This window comes from Abrus precatorius, unplaced genomic scaffold (genome assembly GCF_003935025.1).
Source record: "Abrus precatorius isolate BTA unplaced genomic scaffold, Abrus_2018 Scaffold1, whole genome shotgun sequence".
NCBI classification, from domain to species: Eukaryota; Viridiplantae; Streptophyta; class Magnoliopsida; order Fabales; family Fabaceae; genus Abrus; species Abrus precatorius.
In genome coordinates this window covers 3688567-3706409 of record NW_020874291.1, presented here as the reverse complement: position 1 = coordinate 3706409, position 17843 = coordinate 3688567, and the positions used below count along the sequence as shown (strand labels likewise).

Below are 17843 nucleotides of genomic sequence, written 5' to 3'. Positions count from 1 at the left end.
GAATCATATAAGTTGTATAAATACTTCTGATAATCTCGTACTCTATATTTATGATTGTTGGTTATTTAAGCTCACCCTTGCATTTATTGTGTTGGTGTGTATGCTACGATGACCGTATAGTGGTAGGTGAGCAAATATGACAGATGATGCACCTACTTCTCATGCTGGAAGGTTTGGCTGAGGGATATTTGGAGTTTAGCATGCCCCTTTTTGGAAGAGTACTAGTCTTACTTATTTTGTTAGTCTAGGCTTTAGTGGCAAGTTTAGGCTACTTAGCCATAATTTTGAGACATGTAATTTTGTTTCTAATCTGTATTGGAGCTTTATACTGAGCAACTCTCATGTGAATATTATTATAGAATAATTATGTATGCATATGGTTATGATTCTGTAATGATGCCTTGAGGTCTTATTTTATCATTGAAATGATGAGTTTTTATTTTTGGTAATTATTGTGAAATGAGTCTCAGATCTTTCTAAGATATGAAAATTTTATAAATGGGTAAATTGTAGAATGCCATTGATCCTCTTAAGAAAAAGGGGGGTGGGGCTCGTGACATAATATAACTTGTAATTTCTTATACATTCACTTTCTCCTGCACTGTGATTATAGTCAAATATTGCCTCTCACATTCTATGAGGTCTTACACATATAAGTAATCCCATGCACGCAGATACAACATATACAATAATGGCCCCATAGCAAAAATATAGTCAAGAGTTTAGTCAAGAAATGAGTGTGAGACCTGTGATGCTTTTGCTTTAATCAGCTTATGCATAACCACTACAAATAACACCCATCACCCTCATTTTTTCCAGATTTTCCAAAGTATCTCTGAACTTTATACCCCATATATGTCTGTAACTATTTAATTTAACTCCTTTCACTACAATAGTTGATAGTACACTTGCCTCATTCCATTTCTCATCATTCAGCTAAACAAATTGTGCCTAAGGTCAAGCACATCCGGACTTAGGCCAAATCATGTATTTTTATTAAAAATACATTTTTGTCATTCAATATCACTCAAACATGCATTACCAACTTAACAAATATCAAAACTCTAATTTAAACATATATTTATGAAATAAATAAACACAATATTACACATTCATGTACACAAATTATATTCAACATTTTAACGGTGCGATAGAGCTTACCTTACCTCGATGAGAGGATTTACAAGAAGATTTGTGGAAGATATTATCCAAGGACCAAGTTCTTTTTATATATCTCAAAGTAGAGCACTTTTGAGAAGAGAGAAAATGGAGAAATAGAAGTGAGATTTAAAAGATTGAGCTCCAAGGAACTTACTTGGGAATCAAGTAGAATAGACATCCAGGCTCAGATTCAAAGATAGTTTGGAATTTAGGGAGAGTTTTCTCTTAGAAGGGAAGTGAGAGAATAGAGAAAAAAATGAGAGAAGTTTTCTTGGCTTACAATACAAGTTTCAAAACAGAAAAATTCCTTAAAACCTTTTTGAGTATGTGAATTCTCACTTGAGTGAGCAGACTCTTGCTGGAGCAAGACACTCTCTTGCTTAAACAAAATATTTTACATAGGTTTCTGATAATTTTGCCTGAGTAAGATGTCTTCCTGCCTAAACAAGAAGTAGTCTAGAGAGCTTCCACTTTTCCCTGTGCCTTCTTGCCTGAGTAAGAGTATAGGTGATATTATTCATTCTCGCCTAAGCAAGACTCATCTCGCATGAGCGAGATTGTCCTACCGTGAGTGGTCCAGGAAAACCAGTTTCACTTAAGCGAGGCATATGTCACCTGAGTTTGCAGCTTCCAAAAATTTAACTTCTATTTAAAAGTAAAATACAATAGTAAATAAAATAAGAGTGTTACACCCATCGAATATTTTACTTGTTGTCATTCCTAGTTCTTTAGTTTACTTATCCATTTTATATTAACATAAAAAAGGCATAAGAAAGGCATGGAGTTATGCAATTGAGTGCTTTAATTAAATTCCAAAATTTATTCTTTTAAAATTTAATTTCTTAAATTATGTAAGAGGATGCTACCCAAAATGAAATTTCAAAAGCATGATTAACAAGCTTCTAAAATTAAAGTTTTGAAATAGAAAAAATAAAAATAAAAAAATTTCAAATCCATTATGCTAGAACGCTTTAGAAAATTAAATTTCAAAACCAAGTCTAACAAGCTTCATAAACTAAATTTCAAACACAAGAATAACTAATTTCTAAAATTTGACTTTAAATTTTTTTATAAAAGGATGCGACCTAAAATTAATTTTTAGGAGCTTGATTAACAAGTTTTCAGAAGTTAGACTTTGAAAGTTTCCTATTATCTTAATTGTTAAATTTATTTATTTTTTCTTTGAAAGTTATACTTATACTCTTTGTAGGAAGTTGTTGATTATATTGGATGACATGTTGTCTTCATTATATTTATTAACAGTAAATCATTCATTCTCTCTCTCTTTCTTTTTTTCTCTATTAATGTTAAAAATTATCCTATTAATTTGTTTTCTTTTTTCTCTACTTACTTGTGTTTGGTCATGTAGATGTAGACTATTTGGTTAATACCAAATGTATAAATTCAAGATTCAATTTTGATTTGTGATAAAAATGAAGAAAAATCACAAAACAAATCAATTCTAAATTTTGATTTGAACGCAATAATAAATTAATTTTACTTTACAATAGAAAACTAAAAAAGAAATCAATTTTAAATTTCAAATTCGTGATCTACATCTTTACTTTGGAGAGCAGCTCCATGTAGAACTTCTCTCTAATATTACACTTATACTTTGGAGGGTGATTCTGCCACTTTCTAATCTTACACCTATACTAATTGTCATCACCACCACCATTATACGAAAATACTTACCATTAATTATCCTTATCTTTAACAATCATCATCTTTGATTATTCATTATTATTATTATTATTATCATAATTTATTACCACCTTCATTATTATTTCTTATGTTTACAATCACTTATTATTATAGTTATTTCTCTTATTGCTAATTATTCTAGTTCTCAAAAAATAGATAAAAAAAAATGTAATAAGTGATTAATATTAAATTTGATATTAAAATTTAAAAGTCAAAAACTAAAAAAAAATAAAACTAAAATCATAAAATTAAAATATACTTTTGGATTTTAAAAATTTAAAACTTAAAATTCAAAAAAAAAAATCATTTCTAATTCTAAACTTAAAATCTGGAACCAAGCCCCATATCTTTGGGATAGTAGATGTCACTTTGTTTTTTCATATACAACACTTATAAAACTTACAAAAATAAAATAAAATAATCCAGAATAGTTTTTGTTATTTGAGAGCTTCACATTTCTAAAAGATTAGGATCATGACAGTCAACGCTGCATAATTTCGGCAAAAAATCAGATGTTACATTTGTGTTATTCCATTTAATAAAAAAAATCTCGCTGGCATTTATGATTTAGAAGATAGGTCACCAGATCATGAATAGTAATAGAAACCTTTTTCAATTACTATCGATGCTAAATATGTAGATAGCGAAGTGGAGTTGTGGCTATTCTTGTCAGCGTCTCAGCGTGAGTATCTATCTATAAAGTAGATAAATGGCTTAGGTGTCTGTGTCCAATACCACACGAAGAATCTCTCTATTAGTTACAAAGATAAATGAAAAATATCATTTATTTTCACTACGTTATTTGACAGGTTAAATTATAAAAAAATATTTATTATGATACTTATAAAGTTAAAAATATAACATTTTTAAAAAAATTTAAAAATATTAATTTTTTAATTAAATTACTAATGTTATTATTTATTAATATAAAATTAATAATAATAATTATTTAACACGTAAGAGAAGATACTAAATATTTTTAATTATAAAAGTTACTGTAAATTTTATAAAATATATATTTTAACTTTTAGTATGCGAATGTTATTCTTAAAGTTTTCTTCTATCAGCAAAAATGAAACAGAGACACGTTAGCATGGTCTTCAATATGATGCAACTTTGGCATACCCACGTTAGACTGCCTTTTTGGATCGGAAAAGAAAACCAGTCAAATCAATCAAATTTCAAATTTTATTTTTTCAAAAAAAAAAACTATTAAAATTATCACATAAAATGAATTAAAAAAATTTCATTGAATTAGCCATTTAATCCCTATTTTACAATCAAAGCACGATTACCACTGATTAATTGAGATAAACAAAATCACAGATACAAGTTTTATTTATGTCAATTAAATCATAGCATAATATAGTGAGTGGTATGAAAGATGTTGTTATAGCCTTTACTTATCCCCCCAAAACCTATTAAATGCTACATCATATGCATACATGGCATGATGATAATGAAAGTGTTGGCAAAAAGAAAAGGGTTCCATAATGTGTGTTTCCATGTCAGGCATTATGGAGAAACACAAATAACCAAAAGCAGTCTCATGCTATATTATATATAATGTTACAAAAGTGCTGGCAAAAGAAAAAGGGTTTCTGTGATGTCTGCTTACATTACAAAGAAGGGCACTATGGACAAACACAATTAACCAAAAAGTATATCCCTCGTCTCATATGTGGCAACACCAGGAAAAATGTTAAAAAAGTTGGATCCAAGGGAACATAAAAATTGTCACAACTATGTGCATACTAACTGTACTGTACATGAAACTCTCTTCTATTTACCAAAAGTAAGATGTGTCATCTTCAGGCATTAAGGGAGTCCTGCAAAGGGGGCATGTAATGTTCCAATAGTCCAACCATTTCTCCAAGCACACTTTGTGGAAGAGGTGGCCACAAGACAAACGGTTTACCTCTGATTCTGGTTCAAACTGAGTGAGACACACAACAATCATGTTGAGGTTGTTTACAGCCACACATGCTACCAAACCTAAGTGTCGGTGTCCTGCTTCTGAACTCTTCAATGAAAGCCTCTGAGGGACTGAGGTGGAATTCAAATGATTCGGGTGGGTTTTGGGATATGTCTGGTGAAGGAGAAGAAACACGGATACCAACAATGTGTAGGATTGTCCTAACAATGCCTTTAAATATGGATATAGACAAGGCAGTGTTCATCAGAAGTACACATAAAACTCCTTCAGATGGTGCTGGGAGACTTGACAGGCCCATTTTGATCAGTTTTGAGAGTCTGTTTTGTATACCAAATCACTGACACAGACAGCAGAATTGCTATGTCAAATTCATCAACTGAAACTCTTTTAGTCTCTTCTTGATGTGTTACCTGCAAACACATCAAAGGATACTTTACCAAAACTGAAACAAAGTAAATAAGGTGTTTGACTAATCAATCACTGATTTAACATAGAGCAGGCTTAAATCCAGACTAAATAGCAGCTTTTCGTCACAATTTTTAAGCAAAAAAGTTTGGTTGGAAGAAAATGAAATAGTATTTTGTCAGAAACCCAGAATTCGGAATTGGAAATAGGAATACAATCTTATTGAACATGAATTCCACATAAAAGTTGTCATTTTTTACCAGGAAAAAAAAGCTACATATATAGAAAATCTGGGAGCAATTCTGTAGCCCGAGCCTAAATTAGAGGACCATCCCCCACAATCAAAATAACTAAAAGAAAGAATATGCAAGACAGGATCCCAGAAGACAGGTTCTAATTTGCTGCCAAAGGTTCCGAATAGCGAATTGAGAAAATCAGACTATTCTATAAGCACTGGAGTAGCTTCTTCATGAACAAGATCTACTACAAACAAAACTTTATGTAGTATGAAAAAATGGTTCAGAATTTTCTTCTGAACAAGGTTACATGAACAAAAATAAATAAATCAAAAGAAGACCAGAGAATCATGGAAAGATCATATATCCACAGAATATGATACTAATTCAGGATCTAGCATTTCATGGAATCATGTTGGATGACACAGGAGAAAAACATTAAACACCCAGAACAACAATTGAAAAAAAAATATTTTTGGAACTTACAGAGATAGAATTTGAGGGTTACTATCGTGTCTCATGAACTGGAAAGTGTATCTCATATTAGAGTTGATGCAACTGCTCTTGCTTTTCCCATTGCTTTATAGAGGAACCCCATACACAACTTCTCAAGGTGTCGATTATCTAATACTACCTCAGTCACTTAACCATGGTTAAAACTCCATGTTTTCCTTCAAAGATATTTAACCTTAGTTAACATTTAGTTGTGTGCGACATCACCTGGGTACCTGTTTTTTTCTTCGCCCATTTTACTTTTGTAACATCTTATATTTTATGTGTAGTGCTATTTGCGATTTTTCTTATTTATTTATTTATTCTATTTAAACAATAAGTATTATATAATTATATATTTATTCATGATTAACTAAAGATAATTCTATAGTTATTATAGGACTAATAAATAATGTGTATAACTATGTAGCTTAAATATAATAAAATGGACTGCACAGTAACATTAAAAAAATATTAAAGATTATGTAAATAAATGTAATACATATATAATTTTAGAATATGAATAAATATCAAATTAATTTATTTTAATATATATATTTATTAAATATACAAATTTTTATATGACTTTAATTTGTGTACTGTAAGTGTAAAAAAAATTACACTGTTAAATTAAAATAACGGATATGATTTTTATATTCATCACTATAAAAATCAACTATTCTTTCTAATATTATAAAAATTAACAATTTATGATTAGACATAAAAAATATTGTATTTAAATAAATCATTTTTATATTTATAAAATTTGATAACTAAAAAACAAATTAAAAGATTTGCATTTTTCATTATTTTATAACAATATAGAACTTATAAACAGATAATTATATAGAATATATTCATAACTTTTATGTTTAATCGTTGATTTATTTAAATTATTTGAATTATTTTTAACTTAAACATGCATTAAAATATTAATATTTTTAATAAATTATATGCATTGCATTATTAATACTTTCAAATTTTTAACCTTTGTATCACATTTATTTATGTTCTCAATTATATGCATTGCATTATTATTATATTCAATCAGTATTAGCCTTCATAGTAGATTCTAAATATTATTAAATATTTTTAAACATAGTAGATATCTAACTAAACATGTATTAAGTATTTACATGTTTAGTTTACCTTTTACGACTTTTAAATATACTCAGTTGATTATATATATTTTTTCAAATATAATTACATATTTTATTTCAGTCTTTTAGAGAATTAAAAACTTTTTATTGGTTTTAAAATTTTATTTTGAAAAGCTAAATTTATTTTGGAGATAATTATTTTATTTTATTTTCATTTTGTTAAATTTTTGAAAAAATGAATACAGAAGAAGATAAAACTTGCGATCATCTTCATAATTCTTTTTTTTAAGTACGTATAGTTATAAGTACCTTTTAAATTTAATGAATTTTTTAAATTATAACTAAATAAAAAGGTTTTGTTTCTAAAAAATTGAAACATAAATTCTTTGATAAACGAATGAATCTTTAAGTTGAAATAAACATAGATAAGATTTAGTTAATAAAAAATAAGATTAACTTTAAAATCTTTATATGTCATTTAAGTTATAAATATATTGATGATGCACGTGATTGAAAAAGAAAAAAAATGTAAAAAAGATATAAGAAATGAGTTGAATTGTGTGCTTTTTTTTTTAAAAGAAAAATTTGTATATTTCAACGTGAAGCTATCGTTATCTAATTATAATAGGCAATTGGTTTATCAAAAGTTATGAAATAAAGAGGTTCAAACAAAAAGAAAAAAGGTTGAATTTTTTTCAAAAAGAAAATTTTGTAAGATTTTTAAAGAAACTATTTTAAAACATATAAGAGATTAAAATTTTATTTGACTTTCATATTGAGGAGTGGAAGACAGAAGTTAGTGATCACTAATTTTATTTGAAAGTTAATTAAATATAAAAAGAGTTAGGAAGTTTCTCAAAACTCTTTTAACATTTTTTTAATTCTGCTATTTTAAAATGTTTTAGTAACTTATATAGCTAGATTTATCATTTATATTTCTATTTGTTAAATTAAATATTTAACATGGTTTAAAGCTAGAATAGTAAAAAATAAATAAATTTTATTTTTAAAAAAGATGTTAATTTTTAAAGTAAGAATTCTTTTAAAATTACACTTAATATTTATATTGTCTTACTTTTTAAGTAATAATCTTTGTGTGATCCTTAACCTGAGTCAAGGTTTATACACAAATACATCATGACCTACATTTTTTACACAACCCTCTTCAAGCTCAAATAAATCTTAAATATTTTTATATATTCTGCCTCTACAGGCAAACAAACATTTTTTAAATATTATCGTTCAATTTTTTTTAAGGCTATTATTCTTTTTATACGATAAAGAAAATTTATGCACTAAAAAAATTGAATGAATATTTTTACGTCGTTGTATGCACTAACTTGCATAGAAATGTATTAAGTTTAAAGTTACCAAAAGTTTACATTAGACATTGATTAATGTACTTTTAGTAAAAAAAATTAAGCATAGTAAATTCAAATCCGATTAGAACAAAATCTCAAACTTCAATTATTAAAATTTAATTAGAGAATCAATCATCAAACATTTATCTATTCAGGATTTAAATCCAAAAATAGAGAGAAAAAAATTGTAAAAAAATATGATGATGATGATAAAAAAGAAGTAGTAGAACAAGAGTTTGAAAAATAAAAGAGAAAAATAAGGATTTGTGTACTAAATATTAAAATTAGGAAAATAAATTCAAAAGTCTAGAAAGAGAGTGTGTGTAACATTCTTATTTTGTTTAATACAATAAGAAAATAGTATCGTAGATTAATAGGAAAAAATTTAAATTAACTCGTTTGTAGGCCAACCATGCATGGAAATATAAAATATCTCATTTACTTTACTTGAAACTTATAAAAACTTAAATGACAAAGTAATCGAAACTAATTTTTTTTTAAAAAAGAACATCAAAATAGCATTAAAATATATTGTTCTTATAAATTTATAAGAGTTTGATAATTACATAATATAAGTCAAAATACATTAGGACTTATCTATATTATTTACAAAATACAAAATATAATAAGTCCTAATGAGCAGTCTGTCAACCAAAATGACTAAAGACGATCCTAGTCGTCCCCATGCCATTCCTCGATTTCTGCAAAGTCTTTCGAATCAAGATCATCATCTTATCCAAGATAACAATCACCTGAGTCTGCAATGGCCTCTATGCCAGTAACTCGTTCAAAAGTTCATTGAGTTGGTCTTCTAAGATGATCGTGATCGGGGTATGTGAACAGGTAGGTCATAACTGCTGGAGTTCTAATTGTGTCTTGATAGAGGTACACACATAGGGTGTGATGGATCATATTGTTTACAGGAAAGTCTAAAGGTAAAATATAATATAGATCCATTTCCATCATAATTATATTCCTAGGTATATCATCTACATGTATAGCAAATTTGAAATAACAAGTCCTTTGATATTCATTAAATATAAAATTAAGCCTATTATGTACAAGATATCTATGAGTCTAATCCTCTCTCCGAGTGCTATCATTCTAGTTCCCTGAAAAGTTATGTAAGGATGAGCCTCTACCTACATTACTAAGCACACACTCACAATTAAACCACACAATACAAGTAAAGATAATATAGCAATCAATCATGTTACGAAATCATATTCAAAATACATGCATAAGTTATTAATTATTCAACTTATTACGTTTCTTCTCTACTAACACTCAGAGTTCTTACTTTACACTTTCACTGCCCTGGGATCTCTTGAAGTATTTCTTAACATAAATAGTTGTTGGATAGCCATAGCAACATGGATACAACGTGTGTCGATTCAGCCCCTCTTAGCAAAAGCACGATTAAGAGTTTAAGTCAGAAAAACAAGTGTGAGGCATGTGATGCTCTTACTCTCATTTGTTACACGCAAATCAAGAAGAGTATCCACTACCATAATTTCTCCAAGATTTCTCAATCGCCTCCATCTTCTACACCCTTACTGTACCTCTGAACTTTCTATACTTGTCCTTATCGTGTTCCTTTCTCATTTCATTTCTCTTTCCATATTGCTCATCTCATCTCTATATTTCTCATTATGGATATACTTTACTCATTAGTCATTATGGCCCAACTCAATATTTTTCTACTAACATACTATTCATCCTTTTATCTCTCTATTTTGCTCTAGTTCATTATTATATCATATCTCAATCAATCATTGCTGAGGGTTGGTCACCCTCAAACTTACTCCACAACATAACTGCACATACACTCAAAACAAAGATCATACACATCATCAAACACCACAAAAACATGCTTCAATCAAGTATATATTAAATTTCATGCATTACATCCCAACATTTTCATGAACACAAGTATACTACGTTCTTAGTAACAAGATAAGGCTCTCCTTACCTTGAAGTAGAAGTTTAGTGAAGAGTTTTTTAGAGATCTTCCTCAAAAGGTTGAGTTCTTCCTAAATATCATAAGAGATCCTATTTAGAGGAGGAAAAACAAAAAAATAACTAAAGGAATGGAGAATCAAGCTTCAAGAACTTATCAAGGAGTAAGAAAAGTGTACTCTCAAGCTTGGATCGGAAAAAGGTAGAAACTTTTCAAAGATTTTTTTTGAGGAAAAAAAGGAGAGAGGTCAAAGGAAGTGGAGAACACTTTACATCTTTTATCTTTCTTGTTTTTTTCTCCATTTTAGTATAAGACACAAGAATAAGAAGAAGAAAAAATATTTTTATCTTTTATAAATAAATGTAATGTTCTTTTTTATAAATATTTTACATTTACAATAAATTCTTTATATTTTAGGGCATATTTGATATAAAAATTTTAAATTAATAACATTTTATTTGAATAAACTTGCTTTTGAATCAATTTTTATATTCACTATTTTTTAAATCTTTATTGTTATTTATATTGACGTTACAAAGTTATATAGTCTTTATTAATTGTTTCGTTGTATTATTTTTATTGACACTTTTAGATTATTCATTTAATAGACATTTACATTATAACAAATAACATGCTTCAATGTGTCGATAAACACATGCTTCAGTGAGTCGATAAAAAAGAAAAAACCAATGCTTCAATGCTTTGTTGCCAAGAGCTTCCTTTTATGGGAAACATATCCAATGAGCTTGGATTGAAGGCAATTCTCCCTTGTCACGTGTTCCCAATGCTCACTTTCGACGGGCCCACATTGTAAACTCTCATAATTAATCTATGATATATACCATGAGTTTTCCTACGTCAATCAGTTATATTTTTATAAATATTTTATTTTGATATAATTTAATATATATTTATAAATTTGAAAATATTGATTACAAGGTATTTTAGATTTTAAGGTATTGCCAACTAGGTATTTGATGTTTAATAGTTGCTAATTGGTTATATTACGAAAGAAAATAAAATTTTATTTATTTATTTATTATGTAGATATTTGATTATCGTGTGAATTGGCAATTGATTTGTATCAAAGATACTAACAAATAGATTGATGATAAAAATAGACTTATGTAGTCATACTTCCTAAAGATAAAAGATAAATATAACGTTATTGATTGGTTAATAAGTTTAATATGTTAATGGTTAAAGTAATAAATATAGAGGCAATAAAATAACAAATTAATTGACACCTTTCTGAAAAAGAAGTGTTTAAAGAATGAGCATATAACATAGAAAGTGACAATAGCATATACCAATTAGCTGCTCATTACTCGTTAGATTTTTATTTTGAACGTACGTGATTGACCATCTTTGAGAAAATTGTTCCCGTGCTTTTGCAAGTTCCCTTTGGACTCTCGTAAATACAAAGGAGAAAGGGACCCAAAACCTCAATTATTATAAGACAACACCTCATAAATGCCTTTGGATACGTGTCATTTTCTAAATGATTCTTTGCCAAAATGTCTGATAGTAGTAGCCTTATTCAGCAGTTCTAATCAAGGACACTCTTGTACAAGTGGCACATTGGTGACACTTGTTTCTAAACTGGGACATTATCAGAGTTGGGAACCATAAGCAAAACGTCAAGTGATGTCGCTTTCATATTCAATGTATGCACGAACCCCTTTGTTGTATTTGCAAGATTCTTGTCCATTTCGTGAAACTGGGAAAGATCAGGTATGCGCAGAAACTTTGCCCAAGGCAGCAAAATAATGACATTCTTTTTATTAATGAACTTAATTCAATTAATTAATAATAAGGTTTGATTTTGATTTTTAGCATTGCTATAAGGAAAACACTCATTGAATCTAAAGATCCATTTAAGGTTATTGTTGAGGTACTCCCACTTTGATCTCACCTTAGATTATACTCTACCAATGACCCCAAAGACACACAGAGGTAGGTCCCCACAGGACTTGTTCTATCAGTTAGAACATCTTGTTATGGAATATACCATACAAAAGTAAATAATTAAATGAAACAACACTCCACCTAAGATGAATACCTATGATAGGCAGGAGATATTTACCATGAATACCTATATTTGGTAATTTTCTTGATATTTACGGGAAAAAATGTTATAATCTAACAAACTAGAATATATATGTGTCTATTTAATTTATTTAATTAATAAAAAATTTAAATTTTTAAAAATAATATCAATTTTTTGAATTTATTTCATTTATTTTATAAATTAGTGTAAGACATAATATCATTGACGAATAAAATTATTAGAGTAAAATTATTAATGTTCCAAGACTTTAGAGATATTTAATAATATCATATTGTAGATATAAAATATTTTTAGGTTAAGAATGGATAAAAAAATAAAAAATTAGTATGACTAGTCGTCACTTATATATCATCTAGTCATAATTTTTATGACAGATTATTGTGTCAACTCTTTCTTTTATATTTTTTTAAATATGTCATTAATCTCACAAGAACTTGAATTTTCACATTTGAATCTTTCATTTTTAATAAAGTTTTTGACTTTCACATTGAATCTAAAGCAATAAAATTTAATTTTAACTATTAGATTTTTGTCTTTCTCCACTAAAACACAAAATTGCACTTTTCCATCATTTAGTCTACCATTGATTAGCTACTCATATGGAAAAATTTCCCATTTTCTCTACACTTGGTTGTTCACTCTCTTCCCTCTTTGTCCATTATTTTTGTCACTTTTTTCCTACATTTTTATCGATTCCAACTCTTTCTCAAGCTCCTCTTTAGTTTGAGAAGTGGAAGCTTGAGAGTAGACTTGCTTGGAACTATTTTGAATGTCTTTAGAGAACTTAAGGGAGGACATCTTTCAAACATTGTTAGATGTCACCTTGGATCCAAGAGAATAACATTTTTGGAGCTCACATTTCTCTCTCTTTTCATCTCATCTTCATTCAAATCCTAAAAAGGTACAACGAGAATGGTGTTTTTCATATTTTGGTAGATTTCTTAGCTAGGAATGGAATTTTTACCTAAGAGATACTTGTGGGTGACCTTAAAAAATGATAATATGTGGTTTTGGAGGTGTTTTAAGACTTATTCACATTGGTTGGTGTGTGAAAATGGTGCAAGATAGGATTACTCATTTTATTGTGTAATTGTGTGTGAAAGAATAATGTGTGTCTTAGTGCTAGCATGGAGAAAATAGACTATAAAATGTATCAATGGTGTGGTGTGAAGAAAATCCATGAACGTGATGTCATTATACAAAAAAAAGTTTTTCTCAAAGTATATCATGTTGTCCATGTATTATAAGGGATAATGTGTCTTTTACTACTAAATTAAGGTAGCAAAGTATTCTATCATTGCATGTGGTTTTCCATAAAGAAAAGAATTGTAGTTTTGTACTTAAGATATTCATGAACTTTAAAAAATTACTTTTTAGAAAAAAATTTTACAAATTAAATACTTATGTAGTATACATATAATTTTTAAAAATAAATGCATACACTCGTGTTTGTCATTAGTTAAGTTACCTATTACATGTCTTTAGTGCTTGAATGAAAATATTAAGTTTTTGTATAGTCATTGATATGCTTATATGTTTAAGTACAAAAAGGTAGTTGGTTTTATGAAAAACAATAATTTAATGTAATAGCTAAGTACTAGGTACCTTTAGGCACTTTAAAATGTGATTTTGTAAAGAATGAATATCTTATAAGTATCATTATACATAAAAGACCTTGAAATATTGTAAGAAGATATAAATTGAATCCTATGATTATTGAAAAACATTGTGTGGTGAATTTTGCTTTGTGGCAAGTGAAGTTTTTTGAATAAGAATGATTTGAAGTCCTTAGGATGAAAATGATTTGAAGTCCTTAGGACTTCATCTTGGAGAGAAAGTTTAAGTATTAGTAGTTAAGACATGTATCATTTGTATAGAAATGATGTGATTGTGGAAGTTATAATTTGGTACAACTATGAGATGTTGGGTGTTCAAGTTTTAGGGTGAACCTTAGGAATGGTCTAGGAATGATGCTCCAATGGCATCAAATAATGCTGTAATGGTCAAGTGATAAGTCTATATTTTGGGATATTTTTATAACTTATTTTTATATGTCTAACCATTATTTGATAAAGGTTTTGTATTTATTTATTATTTGTTACAATTTAGTATAAAGAGGTTAACATTGCGTTATTGATGCTCTTTGTTCATGATTGGATGAAATTTTATAGAAAGTAGAGTCACACTTAATAGGAAGCATAACCTTGTTTCATAGCCAACTTGAAAGTGCCTTATGACCGCACTTACATGAATTCCTACTAATCTCAAATACATTTTTCTCTCCTCACTTTCTTCTCTTCCTATGATTATTTCTAATAATTTGATAGGTGTTATAGAGGAGAATTTGTTTAAGGTTTTATTGAAGAACAAAGGAGCCTTTTAGTGGAACATTGATGACATCAAGAGAACCCCGCTATATGTACACATCAAATTCACTTGGGGAAAAAGGTAGTTTGAGCTAATAGATTAAGAGGAAAGCTATACATTAATGCAGTAACCTCTAAGTGTCACACCTTGTTTCCAACCTAGCTCAACTTAATGTCAGGCTTGTGATGTTAAATAAGTGCTTGAAGGAGGCAACCTGCATTTTTATTTTAGTTCTCGTTTTATTTTATATTTACTTTATTAATTCTAGTATCTTTCATAATTTTGTTTTGTATTTACATAAATTTTGGGTAATTAAGTATGAGGGAGTGAGTTTTTGAACTCGCATACAAGTACAGGTGTGCTCCCATGAAGCACCACAATGCTTATTTCAACAAATTCAACATGCACATTTGTGCTTAACACTTAGCACGATCATTCTTCTCTTTTAGAAGCTTTGACGCCTAAGAGACCCTGTCCTACTCAGGATTCTTTCTCTAAAGCTACTATTCATCAGGGAGTTCCCTTCTTTTTGTTTAATTTTCTTTCTTTGCTTCTTAATATTGGGGGCAATGTTGCACTTTAAGTCTATATTTTAGGATGTTTTTATAGCTTATTTTTATATGTCTGGCTATTATTTGATAAATATTTTACACTAATTTATTTATTATTTGTTACAATTTAGTATAAAGAGGTTACCAATGTATTATTGATACTTTTTTGTTGCGATTGAATGGAATTTAATTAAAAGAAGGGCTACGTTCAACAAGAAGCACAACCTTACTTCATAGCCAGACTAGGAGTGCTTAATGACTATGCACAACTAGGGATGGAAATAGGCTAGACTAGGCTAGAGTTTGTATAAATAGGTCTGTCCTATTTAATAATTTTGAAGCTTAAGCCTGATCTATTATCTATCATAGACTTTTTATTAAGCATATCTTGACTTTTTTAAAAGTTTGTTTTAGTCTATTAGCTTTTTCAATAGCCTACTTCATATTGAGACCTTCACATAATAAATTATTTTATTGATTTCAATTGGAGAAGACATTTTGTTAACTTGAAAAAAAAGAAAAAAATAGTGAAAAAAGTTACATATAATATAAACAATTACACAAGAAGATGATGAATGAGACGAAGCATTGATAGACGTAATTGAGATAGCACAAATGCAAATTAGTGTTATGCATATAAGGTAGATCAAACAAAAATAATGAAAAAGACTATAGCAAACAAGGCTCTCTTTATTAGACGACATGTAGTAGACACACTTTTTTACTCCAATGAAAAAGATTAAGGTTTCTAATTTAAGATTTTATTTATTTTAAATTTAATATATTATTATAAATTTTATGAGTTTTAAATAGGCCATTCTAGTAGACCTAATAAATTTTTTCTTAAACTCAAGTCTAGCCTATTTAATTAATTAAGCCTTGTAAAAAGTTTAAATTAAGCCTATTACTTAAAGTCAAGTCGAGCTAGCTTTAAAAAGGCTAGGTCGTAGGCCTTTGTCAGACAATATGACTATTTTCATTCCTAGTGACTATTCACGATCTAGCTTTAAAAAGGCTAGGTCGTAGGCCTTTGTCAGACAATATGGCTATTTTCATTCCTAGTGACTATTCACGATCGTGCTGGAGACTATGCACAACCATACTTATAAACCTACAACTAAATTTGAATTTAAAATTTAAAATTTGGAATTTGAATTTAAATCTAAAATGTTAAAGTTGACATATCAGATATCTTTTAATAGATAAAATATATCTTTTAGAGGTCAAATCATTATTTTTCCTAAGATTTTACTATTTATTTATTTAAAGAGGTCTCACACACTTGAAGAAGACAATTTTCCTTTTGGAGACTTTGCTTTCGATACACTTTGACCTAGCTAACTTTTGACATCTATTCGAGCCTTTTAGGGAGCAAAAATTGTAACACCTTCTTTTCACTTATTTATTAATTGGTGAACTGTTTGATATTAGATAATGTTGCAATGTGTTTTAGGAATGATTTATGAGTGTTTGTTAGAGGTCTAGTGCAGGGCTCTCGCTTAAGTGAGACAGGGCTCACTCAAAACTATAAGATTTTAAGGCATTCTCGCTCAAGCGAGAATAGGATAAACTCATACCAACTATCCTCTTGCTTGGACGAGAGGTGATCTTGCTCATGTGAGCAGAGATCTCGCCCAAGCGAGATGAGTTGCTTAGGCGAGGATTTATAGGAAAAATGGCCAACTCTCTGGACGTCTTTTCGCTTAAGCGAGAATGACTCTCACTCAAGGAAGAATAGTAGAAAAAGCTTAAGGAAACCACTATCTAGTATTCTCGCTCAGGCGAAAAAGGTCTCGCTTAAGCGAGAGCAAACGAGAGTTGAGGGGTATTTAACGGATTCCAGCCCAGAAACTTGGATTGCAATCCAAGAAACATTTTCTAATTTTTTTTCTTTGAACTCCCTCTTCCTTTCTTCCAAAGAAACTCCTGTGAACTCTAAATTTGCTTCGAATCCAAGTTTGAATCTCCACTCTACGGAATCGCTTGTAATCTTAGAGCTCGACTATTCAATCTCACCTCTATTTTCTTTGATTTCTATCTTCTCAAAGGGTAGTCTCCTTTATAATGTGTAGGAAGACCTCAATCTTTTGAATGGAATTTTTCACTAATTTCTTCACAAAACAATCCATTCGAGGTAAGGAGTGCTCCATTCCATTGCTAAGAACATGATTTGTACTCATGAAATGTTATTGTGGGATTATTTGCTTGTAATTATATGTTTGAATGAAATATGTTTTTTTATATTTGATGATTTGAATGATATATATGTTGGACATATATGTATGTATGTTGTGGACTGAGTCTAGAGATAACTAATTTTCAGAGATGAATGATTAGTATATGATGTAAAATAGAAAGAGGAAAAGATGAACAAAATATTAGTGTGAAAGTATCAAGTTAGATTATGATGAGAAATCTAAAATGAAAAACGGTGATGAGAAAGGAAAGATGATAAGAATAAGTGTGGATAGTTCAGATATACACTGGAAGTGTGGAAGA

At 28.8% G+C, this 17843-nt stretch overlaps 1 pseudogene; it reads right to left on the bottom strand.

Annotated features, from left to right (window-relative positions):
* Positions 1 to 4563: 4563 nt before the first annotated feature.
* LOC113856829 lies at positions 4564 to 5976 on the bottom strand (annotated as a pseudogene).
* Positions 5977 to 17843: the final 11867 nt, after the last annotated feature.